General features: G+C 39.3%; 1 long non-coding RNA gene across 2 annotated transcripts; it reads right to left on the reverse strand.

Moving 5' to 3' along the window:
* Positions 1-1,138: 1,138 nt before the first annotated feature.
* On the reverse strand, positions 1,139-6,695 carry LOC118684685 (uncharacterized). Of its 2 annotated transcripts, XR_008508253.1 has the most exons (3): positions 6,366-6,695; positions 5,333-5,449; positions 1,139-3,523 (listed from the first exon to the last, which is right to left on the reverse strand). It is a non-coding gene; the product is annotated as an uncharacterized LOC118684685 (long non-coding RNA). The 2 variants fall into 2 exon arrangements; XR_004979906.1 differs by lacking the exon at positions 5,333-5,449.
* Between the last annotated feature and the right edge of the window lie 8,000 nt (positions 6,696-14,695).

Here is a 14,695-nt window from a genome sequence, read left to right on the forward strand (position 1 = left end):
TTCTAGCTAGGAATAATAAAAAGGATAAGCAGATTGTGCAAAAATGGTCAGAAAAAATGTAAATAAAAACTGCTATTGATTATAAAATGACATGCAGAAAACTCACATCCCAGGAGATGTAATATGCTGTGTAAAGCCTAAAAAAGAAATATGCCTGGATTCACAGCTGTAGAAGTATTAATAATCGCTAAACAAAATGAAAATTCTGTGTTGTATATTTCAGGGAGCTGAGATTCATATTCATCTGACAGCATTAAAAGATGGGCTAGGAAGAAATTAATTTTTCTTATTCACATCTGGAGTTTAAATAGGTACAATATGAATGGGCAAAGAACAAGCCAAAGACCACTGCATCAAAATTCCAGAAACCAACAGATGTGAAACACATGCAATATCTCTCCTAAACCTCCCCCAGGTGTGCACAGAATCAAGCCACTGAGTTATATGGAATTGCACGCATTTCATAGCACTGCACCCCACAGCATGTTGAATACAATGGTCATTCAGAGCAGTGAGAGGCAAAGAACTTGGATTCATAGTGTTTGGAATTGCCAGTCAGCTTGGACATAGAAGATGAAAGTCCTTTCCAAGTTGTCTAAACTGTTAAGGCCAGCAAAGTGGGACAAGACAGCTTATGAAGTTTCTCACTACTGTTTCCAATATTCAGGCTGAGCACATCAGATTAATATTTTCTGCTAGGAACTCCTTTCTCTTTCTGAACCATAAGCAGGATGAATTACTTTTCAAAACCACAGTGTTAAAAGGGATGAAAGTTACTGAAAGACACAGCATAAAAATTTGCTTGGAATCCAGTGAGTCTGCTATTCACTGACAGACTGCCTTATACACCTATAACTTATGTATTACTTAAAAAATTAATCAGAAAATGTGAAAATTATGTTGCAAATAGCACAGTGGCTCTTCCTGGATCTATCCCAGAACTCTTTCCTGCTTCTTGAGAACATTTTTATTTCCCAGTCCGTTCAGTATTTGTAAAAGGCAACGTATGTGCCCACTGGGACCAGAACTGCCACAGTAGCTGTCACAAAAAAACCATCACAAACTTTTCAGTGAGGCTTCCAGAAAGGAATTCAATGCAATGACTCGGAGAACAAGCTTAGAAGAGCTTTGACAATCCTTCTGTCTGTAACTAAAGATTTTATTCTACAAGGCATCGTTATCACATCATCTACATAAGACATGGCACTTGCATGAGGCTTACAGCACACCTAACTGGGGTTAGCCTGCCTTTCCTGGGGTGCTGCCTCTCACCTGTAAAAAGCAATACAGCAGTTTTTGCTGACATTGAGAATTACATTTTCATCTCTCTTGTGAGGAAAAATGCCATAAGCATTTATGGAAAAATGCCATAAGCATTTTACTCTACAAATACAAGAGTTATAAGTTATAAAGATTTATACATTTCATCAAATAAAGAGGCGAGAAAAATAGTTTTAACAAAGGCCTTTACTTAGTGAAACAGAAAAGCAATCATGTTTTCTCACTGCTTTTTGCCACTTTACTAGTATATGAAAGTGTTTTCAGTGTGGGTACAGCAGGAAAAAGAAGAAAATAAATAGGAATAAAATATTTTTAGGAAAGAAAAGTTTTTTAAACACATCCTAGATACATTATATACTGTATATTATCTATCATATGACATTTGCTATTTATGTATGAATGATGGATTGTATGAGAGCACAAAATAATTTTTCCTGCATTTGATGCTGTAAGGTTTTACTGATAAATATTTGATTGCATTTATACAGCATTTCAAACTGGGGGACAGTCAGCTTAGTGATGCAGTCTTGGATGTCAAACAGATCTTTTACTTTTATTAGTAGCTCTAGCATTTTCTTACAATACATGAAGTTTGTCACTGAGGCAGAAATGGAAACAGCTAAAATTTTGATTCATCAGAGCATGCAGCTACGTTTACAATTTTAAGCTTGAGATTAGTGCTCACCAGGGCTTTGTAAATAAGGACTTTACTAAGTAATGACTTAGTAAATGCACTATATTTCCCCAACATTGGCTTCAGAGATTACTTCTGTAGTCCTCCAGCTAAAATGCGTGCTAGTGTTTTACAGTCCTTGCTCACAGTAAAACAAATGCACAGAAGGTAAGTTTCTGTGATTGTCTGCACATTGTTTTCCAAAGGACATGAAACTAATGTTGTTTCCTCATATTGCAACTAGAACCTTATATGAGGAAAAGCCCCATGGGTGGCAACAAATGTTGAAACTCCAGTCTTTTGTTCTCAAATGTTAATGACAAAACCCCAACAACATTTTCTGAAAAAGATTACAATTTTAAATGGTAATGGTACATTTGTCTCAAGAGAATTTGTATTCTCTCTGCAAACCAATCAAGATATGGTAAAAGGATTTAGAGAGAAATCACAGCTGAATGCATAAAATCCTGGGAACAAAGAATGGTACCTGCATCCAGGAGACAGCTGGCAATACCCATCAGTGGACAGAGAATGCAGTTATCTTTATTCTTGCAAATGCAAAACCATCTTAATTCTGATAGTTTCTGCTATATGTGACTGGTTTTATTCACACCACACTTCAAGGAAGTCACTGTTTCCTCCATATTTTTGCTAGTCCATACCATGGATGTGTATTAGATCCAGACTCTTCTGATTGGAATAAAAATCACCAAAATGTGGATCAGGTTGATAACTCTAATGTAAAATATTATCTTCTCCTTCCCCCACCCTGCCCTGAATTTCTCACAATGCTTTTAACACACTAATCCTTAAGAATCATTTAAGCAATAAGAGTAGGAGAAGGCATCACACTGGAAGGGAATAATTTCATGCCTCAGATGTGTCATGAAGCATGAGGATGGAGAATAAGTGACTTCAGTCACCTGAGAAGTGAAATGATTCCCAGAAATGCACTGCCTAAAGTATCTTTTTGAAATTATTTCATGGGAATTATTTTAGAAAAGGTCAAAAAAGAATTATTAGATTTGAGTGATTAAGGTGCCAACCATACAGCTCGTAATTCACTTTTTAATAAATAAGTTCTCTCATCATGCATTTAAAAATAAAGCGTACATTTTAAAAATTAAAAAGGACCTCCTTGCTCAGGTGAACTTCCACCCTGGCCAAGGTCTGCTACAGGAGCTGGGAAAACAAGGTTTGGGCCACTCTACCTACGTGAAGAGACTCTCATGGTGATATTTGTCCAAACCCAAAGCAAGCATCACCATTGGGAAGTGTCCATTTCCTCTGAGTGATCCCTCTGCCGCAGTCTTCCTTGGTTTAGGAATGCCAAAGAAGTAAACAAATGTTCTGCACCACTGTATGGGCAAGAGACAGTGCTCTCTGGGTCAAGCATCTGTTTGGGTGTGGAGCAGGTATCTCCAATTTTACTCTTAGTTTTGTAGGAGCTTTGTCACCATTTTGTTTCTTTTGCAGAGAAAAATCACTTCTATTCTTCAGGGTTGAAAAAAAAATTGTGTCCTCTTCGTGCAGATTTCATTTTTAATAAAAAAAGAGTTTTCAGAAAACCTGTAAAATGAAAAATTTAAAAAATCATCCTTCATTAGGCAGATAACAAGCTACAGTTTGCTGAGGCATCATCTCATGGGTTCTACTAGGCAAACTATCAAGTATTGAATGGAAACAACACTTTGGTTTTGGAAAAAAATGTTTAATTTTTCTTTTGAAAAGAATTGAGCTGTAGCTAATTTTTAAAGTTATATCATTAATCTAAAGTTTAATCTTTAAAGATCACACTCCTACTGTCATTCTTGGTATATGTTGTAATTTGACCATACTAGATACTGCAAAACATTTTCCTTCTTATGTTATTTTATGTTTCTTTAATGGCATGATACTAGGGGGTATTTTATTTTCCTGATAACATAAGGGGAAAAAAATTAAAAATTTAAAGCCAGAGGAAAAGGCATTCCAGATTTTAAACCAGAATATTTCTTACTCCTGTTAGTTTGTTATGGCTCTGAGGAACTGATCAGAGTATCTGAAGCGCTTTTGACATTGCTGTGAAAATGAAATATTTAAATTAAGGGACTTATTTTAGCTCCCCTGGTCAAGTACCACATACGTGGTAAAATGTGATAAGAAATCAAAAGGATGAGGCTCACTTGAGGGAGTATCCTCTCAGCCTACTCAAGGCACATAACACAGACATGATTCCATGTAACTAACTTCAGCAGCCAACATCCAGCACAGAGGCAATAATGTGTAGAGGCAGGTTCTGTCAGAGGGTAGTAAAGAAGGTTATTTAGTTCCAAACAACAAAGCCTTACATTCAAGCTAAGTTTACAGGGCATTTACTGGTTGCTACAATGCATGAAATGCTGTAATTTCCTCTTTCTTGCCTGAACTTCAGCTGGTGTTCCACTTTTGGCAATTGTTCTGGGCATAAAGAGAAATGAGCGTGTTGGTCTCAGCACCTGATAGCAGGAGAGATCCTGCACGTGTTTGTTTTTCACATTAGAAAGGATCAGCTATGGAAAGACTTTGGGGGCTCAGAAGGACTTGACAGCTTTGCATCCTCAAGAAGAGACTCATTTGCTGCCAATTGTAAACAATATATACTGGGGTGAGTAGTGGGCTTAATTACTACAATAAAATTTCTCAGTTTAAGTATTCAAACTGGTAATCATGAAATTATTTTCTCTTAGTCATCATCTTCCCTGTGCCCCTCCCTGCTTTCCCTGTGATCTGGTTTACATGCCCTCATTTACAAATATTTTTGGGACAATGTCAGGTTGCTTTAGGCCAAACGATGAGATTTCTTATCTATTTTTTTAAAATTTAATCCCACTGGCAATGTTGGCTTGATTTCTCTAATGGGTACAATGAAAACAGTGTTTCATTTGGCTTTAAAACTGTGATCACAGATGAAACATTACAGGGCTATGCCAGAGTATGAGGGCCAGGCACCGAAACCAACTCTAAACAAAAACTGAAACTATGTAGTCTGTATTTTTGTTATGAAATCTGAAAAAAAAAAAAGAGGGGGAGAATAACCCTAAAAATCCCATAAAAGTTGCTTATACTGAAGAAATAAATTTATTATATAGCAATATACCACTGCTATATTGTAACATGATGCTGATGTGGTATCAACCAGAGCTGTGGGATCCCAGATGGGGCCATGTTCATTAACACCCAGCAGCTGGATAATTCATCAGAAAACCAGCACATGGAGTTTCACATCCCTCTTCTGCAATTCAAGGGGGACCTTCCCCTCCAGCCCACTCCCACTCTGAGTTTAACCCCACAGCAAAACTTTTAGGTTATCATTGCAAGGATGTCTAATCCACACTAAATATGCTAATCAAGAAATACCTCAAGGGCCTCTTTGTGATGATTTTGGTCCTACATGTATGCTAAATCTGCAGCTTTCGGCATTATCTTGGGTAAGAAATCACCATCTCTGGTTCGTGAAATGCCATTTTCCTTGTCCTGTATAATAGACAGGTTTCAAACAATATCAACAGACACAGGCTGGGAGATTGGCTCAGAAGGACACGTTCCATAGAGCCAGGATGGATGCTCCTTCTACTCTTTGACCTTCTAATCCAGAGACCCCGCACAAATAATCTGGTGGGGAAAGGGGAGGGAAGCTGAGAAGAGTTGTCCACCCTGCCATAGCATGCACAGAGGATATCCTGCACACAAGACCATAGTGCTTGCAAGCCCATCAATATTTACAGCCAGCCTCTTTTTTTTTGTTTTTTTTTTTCTTTTTTAATTGTGAGATTCCCCAGAAAGAACTGTCCCAGCAGCACTATGGTGTGCACTGCCAGATGCCAAGAATCTGCAGCCTCTGAGAAGCAGATACACTACTCCTACCCCCTTCCATCAGTAGTTTCAGTTGCAAGTTTTTCATACTCAGGAGAGGGCTTTATATCCTGGCTTGAAATCACTAAAACTGCAAGACCACGTTATACTGCAGGTAAATGTTGGGAAAGAGCACATTTGAAAACTGGGCTGAAGAAAATGGTGGCTTTTCCTCCTTTTCCAGCCTGATTTTGTGAACTCAAATGTCCATCTGGTGTGGTGCTGCTCTACCTGCACCCACCCCAGGGTCTGGGTGCTGGGCCCTGATGCATTCCAGTGGCAGATGCCCAGAGCCTCCAGGCTGGACCCCCCTTTTTCCCAGGGAGAAAAGGAAAACCAGGGAGGTACCTAAAGGAACAATATGTCAGTTCTTTGTGGCTTTGCTCCCTCACTGCAGGTATCAGCCTAAGATGGGGCACTGTGTGCTAAAACAGACCTCTTGTAAATATTTCATATTCATGAGACAAGCAAAAAAGGCCTGTCACCACCCTGTGCATTTCTATTATTTAAAGGGTCACTAATCAAGCAGTGAACTTACCTTTCCGACAAATCTCCATACCAGACAATCAATATTCATCTGCTGCTAGCGATACCCTTTCCCTGCCCGCCCAGCATGGCGGTGCAAGCCAGGCTGTCCTCCTCCTCCTCCTCCTCCCTGGGGATTAACACAGCCTGGGCAACGAGCCCTGAGGACCTGGGAGGGTGTGCTGTGTCGAGCACCCCCAGGAAAGGGTTTGGAATTGTCGCCATCCGCCGCAGCGGGTACAGTAGTGGCGGGACTGGGAAGGGTTAAAGTTTTGTCTGTGACACTGAAATTGAGGCCAGCTGTAGGTCATATTCATGTCCCAGTCACAGGAAAATGAACCTGTGAGACAGAACCTAATTATCTGCTAAACCAAAAGCCAGTCTCAGTTCAATAACTTACGACAGAGCTGGCAGCCAGATATAGTGTTGTCATGGTAACGCCGAAAAAAAAAATCCACTGCAGTAGAGAACAAGAAGGAAAAGAAGGAGACTGTAACCCTGAATATGCTGTAGCCATTTGATCTCGGACAAGTAGATATGTCTAAAGAGCCAGATTGCTACAACTGTCTATCCACTTTAATATCCTCTATACTTACTGAAATGAAAAATGCAATTACAGTGTGCTCTGAGCTAAAAACCAGGAATAACTGGCTAACTGGGAATTAATTTTAGAGGGAACAATATCGGTTTCTTTCCCCTCTCAACACACATGGACTGAGAAGTATGTGGGGGCTGGAGAGCAGAGCCGCCTGCTTCCTGCTAGTCCAAAATCACTGCATGCCAATCAAACCCTTGCTTTTCCCTATCACCTTCCCCTCCTCCCTCTCCCATCCACAATCCATTACAGACAAGGGAAAAGTTCAGTAGAGCAAAGCACTAAAGATCTCGCTTTGTGGACTGCAATGTCTGAACTATGTGAAGTTAAGGGTGACATGAGTTTACAGCTCACAGGAAAACATCCTGAGCATGGCCCTTTTCACGAGACACACAATAAGTCAGAGCAGTCCCTGATGGAACCACACTCCTGGAGCCAGGGGACAAAGGATCCTGTCCCCCCAGCATGCTCCTATGGGGAGCTGAGCACATCCTCAAGCAGAACTGGTGCTGGATATGGGGTTTTTCCAGCTGAATCCTCCCAGGTAGGAAAACAAAGGACATGATCCTAACAAAGGACATGGTCCTTGGATTGTTCACCAAGCTGGCCAGGCACAAGGGCAGAGAGCAAAACCTTGGCTGCTGGACCACCCCCACTCTGCCAGGCCCCTTGGAACAGATGAAAAAAAGTTTACGACAAATCAGACACCAGTACACACCAAACACAAAATCAAATTGTGCTTTGAAATATATATTCAAAAATATATATCTATCAGACACAAATACACACCAAACACAAAATCGAATTGTGCTTTGAAATATACATTAAAAAAAATATATATCTATACACATATATTTGTTCACGTATTGTTTACTGCTGTGAGGACCACAAAACCTATCTCTGTTCATTTTGGTCAGAGATGCAGATTTGATGTTGGAAAGATCAGCAGTGGTTCTGTGAAAGAACATGTATCTGTTCATGTGTATTAAAGACAGATTGTGAGTGAAACATCATGGTTAGAACATGTAAGTAAAGTACAATTAAAGCAAATAAGCTATTTATTTGACACTCCTGTATCAGTGTTTCCAGCTTGCTGAAGAGCTATCTGTGCTTCTCAGAGCAATTTGCTGAACAGTGAGACTTCACTCCCAGATGCTGGAAACTGCATGGTTTCAGACTCTCACACAGGCACGCTATTCAGACTCAAAATGTTCTTGCCATTACTAATTGCGTAAGTGACTTCTGAAAAAAATGTCAGTATTTCAGATGGTTAAGATAGCAAAATCATTTCCAACCTGAGAATGTGATAAGGAAATGTTATTGTCCTCATATTTTTACTGTGCACAGGCTTTCTTTCTTCTGACTGGGCAACTGAAGACTAGATTTGGCAGTTCTTTTCCAGGAAAAAAAGCTCTTATTCTAGTAATAATACTGTCTGGACAAAAATTATTCTTTTAAGTGTGGCACCTTCTGGAGAAGGTTGTGTATCTATCATCAATTCACAGTACTGTGTATGTGTATGTGAAAAAAAAAAGGAAAGTCCGTTCAAAAGCATGTTATTGGCATTGTAACTTTTAAAGTAAAATATGCAAAAAACACCCCAAAAACCAACCCGTATTCCACAAAAGTCCACAGGCAACACATCATGTGGATCTTCATGTCTCTGTATAGTTTGAGACCAGCATCCTGATCTCATAAATACTTACCATTAGTACCCACTCCACTGAGTGTTTCTGTTCAGGTAGTAGATGTGTCTGGTATCTACGGAGAAGTGGAGCATGACCTTTCTACACCTGCACAGTTTTTGTCAGCAGTAATGCAGACCAAAAGATGTCCATAGCAATATTTTCAATCAGCCAGCCTGATGCTTGGCATATGTGATGTCTCCTAAGGTCTGTGGGTCTAAACCTGATTATGGTGGCCATTAATTTGGCCTGATTTTCATCATGGAAAATATGAATGACCTCCATAGTGCTTTTCTTTCATTGATCTCTGTGTTTCTGAAATGTTAGCAACTTCCTTCTCGACCAGTCTGAGAATTTTGCTGAGTCTTATCAAATTATTTAAAGGGTTTTTAGGAAAATATCTTCTGTAAATTGGCTTTAATACACTGGTTTTCAGCCTTCAAGGGATCTATGTAAACTGATAACTCATTTTTGCGAGAAATCTATTAAAAAGGCCTCTGAATCTTTTCTACAAGGATCACTCCCACAGGAAATAGAGAGGGATGTAAATAATGCAAAAGAAGAGAAAAATTATTGGGAAAAAGTTAACAACTTCAGCACGGGGAACAGAAATTCTGCTTCTATTTAAAAAACAGAACTGAACAAGATCCTAGTCATCACACACGGTAAAAGGAAAAAAGTCTTGATTTTCCTACTGAAATGTGTTTTGTTTCTCACCTGAGCTTGCAGACATTCTGAGACAGCACTTCCAAAAAGAGTGGGCTGCCCTTTCCCTCTCTCTTATATGGATCTGCTGAGGAGAGACAGGCTCATCCTGGGGATGAAGCAAAGGGGAGCCCCAGAGCGGGTCTGCAGAACCTCTGAGCAGCAGAGCTGCCTCTGCTCTCTGTGAGTCTGACAGGGCCACTATTAGGGCTGGAGCTTTTTGGGAAAGAAGCACCCACCCTCACCTGGGATGTTGGCAGCACATTTATCACTAACAAATCCCAGGGCTGTACACTTTAAGCTGCTCGTTGTAGCTATGAAAGGGGTTAGCTAGAATACTGATATATTTACACAGCTGAAATCCAAACGTGTGCCTCAGTTGGTGTTCTGACATTTGTTGAAAAGAGACCAAAAAGAGACCAATTAATGAAAAATGAGAGCATAATTTTGTAATGGCAGAAGAATTACAGACAGCTATTGGCTAAAATGTCCACCTTTTAGCATCAACATTAAAAAATAAATAAAGAAGAAATTAGAGAAATCATGACCTGACCATTATGGCAGTAACTGTGGTCAAATGCTGTCTTGTGTCCCTGTATGAAACTGCAGCTTTCATAAATCTGAGCTACACCAAGTATCCACTGACATATTTTATTAATTCATGCTTTTATCCAACCTCCTGAAAACATAAACTCAGAAAATCAAAGCTGGTTATAATAGTCACAATTGAGTATTTCAAGGCAACATTTTAATTTTTGAACAAAATACGCAGTTTGTGAAGTTCTTGAGAGTACAATGGAATGGGACAGGTAGCACAGGACTTGATTTCATATGTATTAAGCATCTGTTGCCTTTTGTGATGACTTGAAGCATCTGAGACATCAATGTGAGGCTGACATCAATGAGAGTCTGGCAGGTATGTCACACAGTTCCAGTGGACTTGCCATCTTCGGAAGTAGCACCAGTAGGATGCCCCAAGACAAATGGCCAGTGTAACTTTACACTTTCTAAACATTTCTAATGACTTATGGCTCCTCCAAAGCACTAAATTTTAGTCAGGCCTGAAAGAAATACCAAATAACCACATGAATACATTTTGATTTTTCTCATCAGCTGGGTTGTAATATGCCCTAATATACTGGCATTATGCTGTAGAGTGGCTGTACTTGATCTAATCCCCCTAAATCAGCACTTACTATTAGATGCTAAATTTTGTTGTAGAAATGAGAGCTCAATCACTGCATTAAAAAGTGAGAACTGTGAATTACTTCAGATAGAGTCCTTGGTAATATCATACAATTTACAAATTGTGACGCTATAGTTACTTTAAAAAATCATATATAGTTGACATGAATCATCCAATAAAGCTGCTATATTAAAAACAAAAATCTCTGTTTAAACTAAGCAGTTAATATTTAAACTCATGTTCCATTAAAAATATACCAGGATAGTTTTGCATCATGTTAAATGATAAACAGTGAGGCCACTTGATTTGAATCTATTTTTGTTGCAGTTTTTAGATCCTGTGCAAAGCAGCTAAATATTATATTTCTTTGGTTGAATTTAAACAGAACCTTTTAAGTCTTGGAATAAAGACAGTTTAGACTCTTTTTCCAGAGCTAGCATTCTACTTTGGTGCAGGCTTCAATGCAAACTTCTCATCTTGTCCTTGAAACCCATGACCAGGTAGATGTGATGTTCTGACAAGGGAAATGTCTTCCAGGGTTCATTACACTGTCCCCCATGTAATCTGGGGATATGTTAAGCACAGAAGGATCCAGCTCATAGCATGGAGGTTTTTGAGAGTGGAAACAATTTAAGTGTCTTGTAAGGATGGTGGCCACTCTTCAAAATGTTTAGATTTGCAACTGAAGCCAAAGTCTCCCCTTGATTTTAACAAGGCCAAAGCATTCCTTTATGGAAACAACAAGGCTGCAAGATGTCTCTGTCTTCCAGGAAATGCTTTATGCTGATAAAAACAGTCATGAGAACATCACAGTGCCAAATGTCACAGTTCTGATTTAATCCACCTTTAAGTCTCTCCATTGTACAGAACAGTGTTGTGGCTGGAGAAGTTTGCCAATAAGCTACGCGTATCAGAAAAAATCATTGGCCCCAGGCAAAATCTCTCATATGACTGAACATTAGAAATTGTCCCTGACAAGAAAACACTTAGTGACAAATGAAGAGAGCATAATGATGCAGGTTGCACAGAGGCAGTGCACCTTGGAAATCCATGCAAACCACTTATGCACAGCTCCAGCATTTTCTCAGTCTTCCGTGGATGCAAATGAATCTGCAGAAGATGGATGTATTTGTAATCAAGGAAAGATACCATTGTTATCACACCAAAAGGGGTCAGAAAATTAAAGCACAAGTAATTAAACACATGCACAAAAGAAAAGAAAAATTCTGCCAAGGGTGCTTAAGTAGGTTGGTACCAGCTATTAGTCACTGCATTGAATTCCACAGGAGACAGAAAAAAAAGAACCAAACCACAACAGAGAAGTATCACTTTACTTGTCCGGATCTTATCCTTTTCCTTGGGCATGTCCTAGTGGCTGTTGTCAGAGAAAAAGGATTCTGGGCTAGATGCTAGCAATTTGCTGGATTGTTAGCATTTCTCTCCACACCAGATGTGTTTTACTGCTCTTTAAGGTGTGCTGTGATAAAGCCCACAGACAGTGTCTAGACACAGCACAAAGGTAAGGCCTTTGGAAATCATTTGATGTGCTGTGTCTGTGTTATATATGCACGATTTTAATGATCTTCTTACAGGTTTTCCAGGAGTACTGTGCAGCAGGCAAGATGCACACAGAGAGAGAAAAATCCTTACCTTTGATTTCACACCTGTTGCTATAGACACCACAATGTATTTCACTCTATCCTGTTTAAGGGGCTTAAACTAAGGATGCTTTTCCTTTCTCAGTTTCACACAGGAATGCATCTGTTGGCAAATTTAGGCACAGCTTACTCACTGGCTTAGATTCTCATACATGCATTACCTCACGCCACCTTCCTTTTTTTAACCAGTGTCCTCTAGATGGTTTTGTTTTGCCAAGCAAGAAAACTGAAATTTTGCAGAGCATAGTAGCTCCTTGTGAAACTATTGGAAAGAACATTTCAGGCTTCAGTCACTGGAGGTCTGATGCCACCTCAAAGCCTTCACCTTGGGCAATGGCCTTGCTCCAAAAGGGGTGCTGTGCTATGGATGAGAGCCCTCGGAGTGAAGGACACTTGGGATCATGTTTACTTACACTTGGTAGTGCAGCAGTTCCATGGCTGCTACAGTCACTAAGCTCATTCCCCTCCCTCCTTAGATGGGGAATATTTTGTCTTTACAGTGCATTCTTACCACCCAGGCAAAAGGAAAAAAAAATAAAATAAAAATATAGAAAAAGCCACCTTAATTCCATTTGCTTGGAGTTTATTTTTGGCTCTTCAAGTAAATAAAAGTGCAGCTGAAATTTTTAGAACTTCTGGGCCATTTTTGCTACAGAAAGGCTGTAACAAGCAAGAAAATTTATTGCACAATGGGAAGTCTTGGTGTGCCAACACTGCCATCACTGTGGAGCACCCCATAGGAATTCACGTGCAGGAGAGCAGACCTGTGGCATCACATGCTCTGTGCCTGCCTTTTCATCCTTCCAGTGCAGGACAGCTTCTGCCTTAGGAGGTGGGAAAAAGGTAATGTAGGCTCAGGAGTTGTGCCCATCACCTTCAGCAGGTTGTCAGAAAAGGCACTTACTTTCACAATGGTGTCAGGTCCTGTGATGCACTGCACACACACATATTTCTGTAATTTTACACTTTATGTGGGAAACCAGAGTCATTGCATAGAGCAACTAATCCTCCAACAAAATCATGGAAATTCTGAATAAGAAGCAATAAAATAAAAGAAAATAAAAGAACAAGACCATATTTGGAGTATCCCAAGATTTGTGAAATGAAATTGATTTCCATTCAAATCAGGTCTTTTACTCTTCTTGAAAATGTCAGGGTGTCAGCCTTGGCCATTACCAGACTGTGATTTATAGTTGAGGCAGAGCAATAATACTCAGGTGACTGTCTGGAACTGTACTGCAGTGTCTGGAAAGGCTACAGATGACAGTTTCCTCCTTTCTTAACCAACTTGCATTGCTTATCTAAGAACAGTCTTCCCCTATCCCTCCTCCCCAAACACATGATAGGAAAATGATAAAATGTATAGGTTTGCAGATTTACTGAGATGAGGCAAATAAGCTTTGTGACGGGACTAGGTTAGAGAACTTTGGAGAAACATATTACAAATAATCCTTTAGCTAGCTATATTCTAGCTGTTTGGATGGATACCTGTAAAATGTGAGACTGATTGCTTGGCTTCAACACACGGGTATGTTTTACTCAATCTGTAGGATCTATTTCTGTAATTTGAGCATACAAGAAACATAGGAAATGCTGAAATCAAGCAATCTTTCAAATAGTAAGAAAAATACAGCTGCTGTCATTTCCTTCTGAAATTAAACTCAATTTATTCAATAAATAGATTAATGGAGGTCAAAAACTACCTGGCTAATAATTACTCAAACACTGATAAGCTAATTTCGTTATTTCTCCCATTGACATAAGGTTCTGCTTAAATAAAGGCAACAGAAGTACTTAACAGTTTAGGTGATAAACTCCTACTAATTTTAACTGGAATTGGGAATTTTAAATACCTAAAAAAAGACTTTTCCAAATCATTTTCTCTCTTTATTCCTTTAGCTATACTTGTGATCTCAGTATAGTGAAGCAAAGAAGAGAATAACAAGATAAATGAGTAAGAAAGTCAAACAAAAGAAAAATTACTAGCAAGCTAATAATACCATTCCTGACATCAGCTCGCTCATTCTGCTATTAGTATTTGCAGAAGATATTGACAAAATGGAAAAGACTCAAACAAGAACATGCAACGTGGTCTGATCTTCCCAAAAATCTTAGAGTAAGACAATGAAGACAATCTCATTAGTTTTTCACTGAAAATCCTAAGAGGGCGAAGAAAGCAAATGACCATTGAAGTTGTCAGGAAAATTAAAAAGGTAGCTGGAAACTAATTCTAAACAAATTCTAATTGGAAATAAAGCCTATGTTTTTGATATTGATGTAATAGACTACTGGGAGACTGTTCCAGGAGGTTATTATGGATTCTCTGCCATCCCAAATCCTAAATATACATGCTAACCAAACAGAAATTGTTGGTGTTGACGTGGGAGTTGCTTGGTGAATGCTTTGGCATGTTTTATGGAGGAAGTCAGACTGAATGATTGAGTTTGCCTTGGCAGCGGACAGGATATTTCTGCTGTGTGTGGGAGACACAAGGGAGGAGAGCAAGGGGGAGGG

Source organism: Molothrus ater, chromosome 2 (assembly GCF_012460135.2).
Source record: "Molothrus ater isolate BHLD 08-10-18 breed brown headed cowbird chromosome 2, BPBGC_Mater_1.1, whole genome shotgun sequence".
NCBI lineage: Eukaryota > Metazoa > Chordata > Aves > Passeriformes > Icteridae > Molothrus > Molothrus ater.